Raw genomic sequence first — 6,472 nt, 5'->3', positions numbered from 1 at the left:
AAAACTCTGGTTATTTTTGGATCCAGAGGCCAAAAGTTAGTTGAAAACAAGTCACAGATTTAAGACAACAAAATTGCTTTCCCCAGTGTTATGAAACTATTAAAAGGTATTTTTAGGTCAGTCATGTAATTCAGGGCCTCTTCACTGATGAGCTGAAGTATCTCCTCTTAACAATGTTGACTACTTGGGGCAGGGGATTTGTTCTCTCTCCTCCACCCCCCACCCCCCAAAAGAAAATAATGAGAACATTTCAAGTGTCTCCACTCAGTAGCTCTCGCCAAATTCCAGGAGGAAATCATCATTCAAGTACAGGATAACTCAGCATTATTTGATCCACATTTCACCATAGAGGTTGCTACAAATGTGGAATTTTTCCATCAGATATTTTGGAGGATTATGTATAAAGAGAAATGTTGGAAGAGAATAATAAGAATGAGGCTAAATTCAGAGCAGAGAACTACCTATGCAAATAAGCTCTGTGGTGTATTTTAAAATCCCTACTCCTAGTGGCTGAGGTTATTTCGCAGACTATTTTGTTTGCTTTTAAAAACTTTAGACCAAAACAAAACTTAGTCCTAAGAATGCATCTGACCATGTAAACATTTTTTAAAAGTTAAAAGTAGTTGGCTGTACCTGTTATTTGTAAATGTGCTTGCTAGTCCAAATCCCTCACCAAAAATAAAAGGTCAGAAAAGAAGGTAGTGTCCGAAATATAAGGGTACTTAGTGGGAAGCTCATCTTCAGTTGGTCTTTGGATTAATCTGTCCCAGGCTACACTCATCAGCTGCCAGGTAAGTTTTTTAAAACTCTAAATATATCCAAAGATGCTTTGAATTCTTCAGACCAGGGGTAGGCAAAGTTGGCCAATCATGCTAGCTCAGGAATTCTGGGAATTGAAGTCCATATTTCATAGAAAAGCCAACTTTGCCTACCCCTGCTTCAGACCATGTTTCTTCTCTCTTGCTTATTAAATAAATAATAGTACAATGGAGAAAGATTGGATACACAGAATTGCTTGGGCACTGAACAACCCAAGTTCATACAGCATGCTTTACCCGAATTCACAAAACTTACAGAACCATAAATGGAGTCCTCGGAGAGGGGCGGCATACAAATCCAAATAATAAATAAATAAATAAATATGTTTGCTTATAAGCCTGTCCCCACAAAGCAATCTAAGGTTAAAATTACATTTACTGACTTGTGTGAATGCAAGTCTTCAAGTCTTTATAAGCCCAAATATATGGAGACAATTTGATGTATGTTTTATTTTAAATTACCTTAAAATACCAAATTCAAAAGTTGCTCTACCATTTATCTTGAATTATTGACTGCTAGCCTAGGAATAAAAATCTTGTTTTAACACAAAGCAAAAATTAGCAATTTAGTTAGTGGCCTACCATTTCAGCTAAAGCAGAGTGAAACATACTGTTTGTGTATGTTGCTTAGAGAAGTGCAGTATATAATCCTCAGTTTATGACCATAGCTGGGACCCGAAATTGGGTTGAGAGTCATGATGGTTGCAAGTTGAGGCATCCATGTGATTGGCCTGTTTTTTCAACATTTTCACAACTGCCGTTAACTGAACCATGCAATTGTTAGGTGAATCCATTCTTCTGAATGGATATTTTTTGCTAGAAATCAGCAAAAAAAATCACCAATTGCAATCATGTGACTATGAGATGTTTCAAACAGCTAAGCACTTGATATGCAGTTATGTAACTACATAACTACATAAAATTTTCAATAGTTGTATTTTACAGACTAAAGCACACATTCAAAGGCCTTCATAACTCCAAATGCTTGTAAAACCAGTAGTTGTAAGTCTAGGACTAACTGCAAAAATAGTTATTCTAGTATTATACACATTGAAATAAGCAAACCCCCTTATATAGAAATGCTAAATTAAATGAAAAGTATAACATTTATTGAGATTGTATTTTAAAACCCAGATATGGCAAATTGCAATCAGTGAAATTTATTGCCAAGTTTATTTATATAGGACCTCACTTTGGATTATTCAAAATCTATTTAATGTTTATAAGCCATTCTAATTGCCATTTTTCACCTGCAGAGTAAACTAATCTGCAAGACATTCTTGAAATATGTATAAACTATAGACAGTATACGAAAGCATTATGCAAGCGCTAAATATTATTAACATACTTTTTGAAATAGAACGCACACATTGGAAATAAATATTTGTTTTATTAACACTTAAAAGTGCCATTATCTATAGTCATTCCATAAGCTCATAAGGTTACATCCAGTATACCTTTGCACCATAACCTTTCCATAATGAAATAACATGGAACGGGAGGGGGGAAATCTTTCTTGTATTAATTCTTGCAGGTCGTCATGCACAATCGTTCTGAACGAAGATGTGTACCAGCAATATACACATTTCATAAAACAAAGTCATTTGGTCAAACACAAGATAATAAAAGCATGGCTTACTTTATATTTGATAAAGACCCCAAAATAAAATAAAAAGCCATTTACCAGCAGGGAAATAATGGATACATACTTTTTTAAAAAATTAAAAATTATACATTTTGTACAAGCACTATAACAAAGTCCTAATGTGCATGAACAATGGAACAAACCACACCATACCAGGCCATTAGTACACTCTTTAAAAAAAAGAATACCAGTTTTATGTCAATTCTTGAAATCCCCAGTGCTCTATTTCCCAACCTTATAGTTGGTACGTCTTAATCATTAATACAAAGATTCCTTCAAACTAGGTTGTCAACTTAAATTTAAACATTGGTATTCTGCTAGTACCCTCAATATGCTTTAATTTTCCTAGTACCAGAAAAAAAGGGAAAGATTTTAAGATTCAGAGGGAGACAAAACATTCATTGTAACAAAAGGGAACAGGCAATAAAAACATCATCTGACTTTTCTAAGATTGGTTATGTGTCTCAATTTTTTCAAGCAGCTATAAATTCAAAGATTGCTTTCAGCTTTGCAGAGCAGTACAGTATTACTATTCTCTGTATCAAGGAAACACTTTTCGGGGGGGGGGGGGTTGGAGAGAGAGAGAGAGGGAGGGAGGAGGGGAGAGAGAGAGAGAGAGAGAGAGAGAGAAAGGGAGAGATACAATCCTTACAAGACAAACCAAACCATTGTCCAGCCAGAGTGTTTTAATATACAATTCATGTCCAATTCTGGAAATACAAATACATTTTGAATGGTTAAAAACAAAAATTAAAAAAATATTTTCTGAACATCAGCCAGCTGAAAATATATTTATCTAGTAAATTATCTTTCAAAGCTTTTATATATTTATCTAACTAAATGCAGTACCTTTAAAAAAAGAATTATTTAAAAATGTAGAAATGAATCTGTGGTGTCCGTTGGAAAGAGAAAACAGTACATTGAAGGTATTTTTGTATACCTTATTTTTGAAAGTTAAACATCTTTGCCACAACTCAAAGTTTACCAAGGCTTTGATGAGTGCATGAAGTTTCATGTAAGCAGTGTTTTCATAGTTGCTTCATACTTCTAAAACGTTTGCATGCACTCTCATCACTCATAGGTGAAACAATTTGACATTTGGCCAATTTTCCACTCAAATAATGATCAAATACTCAAAACAGAATGTGAAAACATTTACATTAAAGACCGAAAGAGAAAACTCAGTTAACTGCTATTTTAAACCAATTGCAATTTATTACCAATATTTGATTGGTATATTCCAACAGTATGAAGTCAGCTGGAAAATCCCTGTTCACAAATGGAATGATTTGTGTGCATGTGGGTGTGCATCCATGTGTGGAAAAGAGAGAGAATAAGCTGCTTAGATGCAACCAAGTTGTTGGATTAGATTATGGGGAACTAGTAAGCAACATTAATGTCCTGAGTTCCTCAACCAAGATAAAGCCAGAAGTTGAATACAGTTATACTGAATTAGAAAATCCTCATACATTCAAGACAGTAGTACATTGCACACATACATTTTTGCATACACTCCATAACAGTTGGTCAGAGTATTAAATCAGTGTACAAATTAAACATTTTCAAAAAATGTGCAAAAGAGTCAACATCGATAGAAAAAAATACCATTGTGTACATACATTACAAACTGTGCCCAGCATTCAAACAGAGAGTAAAAACATTTAGAGAAATAAAGGGATTAAATAGAGAATTTGAGAGTTGCATAAAAATGTACATTAGATCAAAAGGATAAGAATTATATATTATTATTCATAGCTTTTTGAAAAATGAGTCTGCCACTGACTTCCTCATATATAGTGACACTTGCTAGAGGTATGATAGTATGAACATATCATAATTGTTTTAATTATTTCTTTTTTACAGTTAAAAGTATCAAGTTTTAAACTGGTGATATTAGCAAAACAATCATAGAAAAAGCAAGCAACGTGAAATTGAGCTTTTAAACCCTGTTCCAAAAGAAAGCATTATATATTTTTAAAAACTGATGGTGTGCCTATTGGGTGCACATGTGCATACATGTATGGGGTCGAATGGGGATATATGGTATTTGAAACTAATAAAATTGAATAATTCTAAACTCTAAACTCTTAATTCTGAATATTCCCATTATTGACACCATTTCATTTCTGAGGTTTCTCAGAAAACCCAGTAAACTTCGTAGGAAAGTAATTATAATTGCCCCCCATTAAAGAATATTAACTCCCAGTAATATAAACCACCTCTCCCTTATAACTCAATCATTTAAGTTTGAATATGTCACAATGAAACACTGTTCAAGAAATTATTAGCTTTTGTGTGTTTAGTTTAAGGGGAGAAACAAAAACAAAACCTGTACTACAGAGCATTTATATAATTCCCCACCTATTCCCAAAGGAATGTAATAGGTTTGCTATGTACATTCTCATTTGATATGAAAAGTTTGCACTTTCAAGATAAAAATGCTGCCAAGATTCCAGTAACGCTGAAATCTCAGGTTTGCTCATTTGCTTGCATGTCTTTAATATTCATTGTCCTAAGATACCAGAGACTATGGCTCTAAATTGTCTGGAATGATGAGACTGAGTATGTGCAATGTTTTAAATTGCTATGGCACAATGAATACTTTGGCTCATTATACTAAGTCTAATTTTCCCCTTAAGCTGTAAACTTATTTTCAGAATGGATTAATTGATTATTTATACTGAGTGGGAAAGATAGTACAGAAATACTTAGATGGAAACTACAATCCATCTCTAACCCATTTTAATCTAGTATAAGGTGTGATGCCCACCCATAGGAGAGAAAGGGGATAACAAGAAACAAAATATATAGTTTATTTTTAAAGATAAATTGTCTTTTAGAATAAATATTCTCTAGGCAGAATGTAGCAAAATTTAAAATTAGCAAAATAAATAAAGCAAATGGCCAAAACCAATCCAAATGAAAAATATAAAGTACTTAAATGAAAACTTTAACGTTTACCCTGTATAATTTTGAAAGGACTTTGATGCTCGCCCAATATTCTCTACTTACTGTAAATTTCTACAATTTGACCTTTTATGCCTGATACATTTTTCAGGTCGATCGGAGACCTCTGTTCACAAACAAAAACATTCCCACTTTTTTCTTATGCTGCAGCCCTTGTGTCCTCTCAAAAATAGACTTTCAAAACAGGGACTCCTCAAGAACAAGGTCAGATAGAATATGATAAAATGTTAATGAAGAAAGAAATCAGATCACAGAAAAAAAGGAAGGGATCTTGGAAACCATTTAATCCAACCCCCTCCCCATGCAGGAATCTATGCCTGTGGATCAGTCTTTTTGTTCCTCCCAAAGAAATACGTTTAATTTAAAGTCCTTTCACATTCCTTGCCATGGCAATATATCACATATTATGCACATTGTTAAACCCAAATTAATATTAAAAACAAGCTTCTGTCCCAAATTGAGATTTCATTGGGATTTTGCCTTCAGTGTGTCATCAATTTAGGAGCTAAACACATACAAATGAAATACAATCCTACTTTTTTCCTTGTTTACAAAGTTTGTGAATCTGCTATCAAGTTGTCAAGATATGGTCTCTTGAGCTGTGTTCTATATGGGATTTTTAAATTTTCCATTTGGTTTCATCTACTATTCATCTATTAAGAATGGCATAATGTAGTCAAAGTGGTCACTGACTTTACACTGTACAGCCTGACAAAGAACTTGGCTCCAGCCTCTCATAAAAGATGCTGAGGTTTAGATAATTATCTTCAGAGTGAATAATTTCCTTTTTTTTCCTAAGGCAGTATACTGTACATTAAAAAGGGTATTTATAAGGACTGCTTATTAGATTTCTTTCACTAAGGAGAATTTATTTTCCAATTTAAGACTGGGAATTTTGGAAAATCATTATAATTAACACACTTGCTTGGACAGATACTTCATTCTGCATAAACCAAATGCTCGATTTCATGGTTGATATAGTCTGCAACATTTCCATTTCATTTTATAATCATAATAATTAAAATAGAGCTGCTGTGCTCAT

Source organism: Erythrolamprus reginae, chromosome 1 (genome assembly GCF_031021105.1).
Source record: "Erythrolamprus reginae isolate rEryReg1 chromosome 1, rEryReg1.hap1, whole genome shotgun sequence".
Taxonomy (NCBI): Eukaryota; Metazoa; Chordata; class Lepidosauria; order Squamata; family Dipsadidae; genus Erythrolamprus; species Erythrolamprus reginae.
This window is presented reverse-complemented; position numbering follows the sequence as displayed.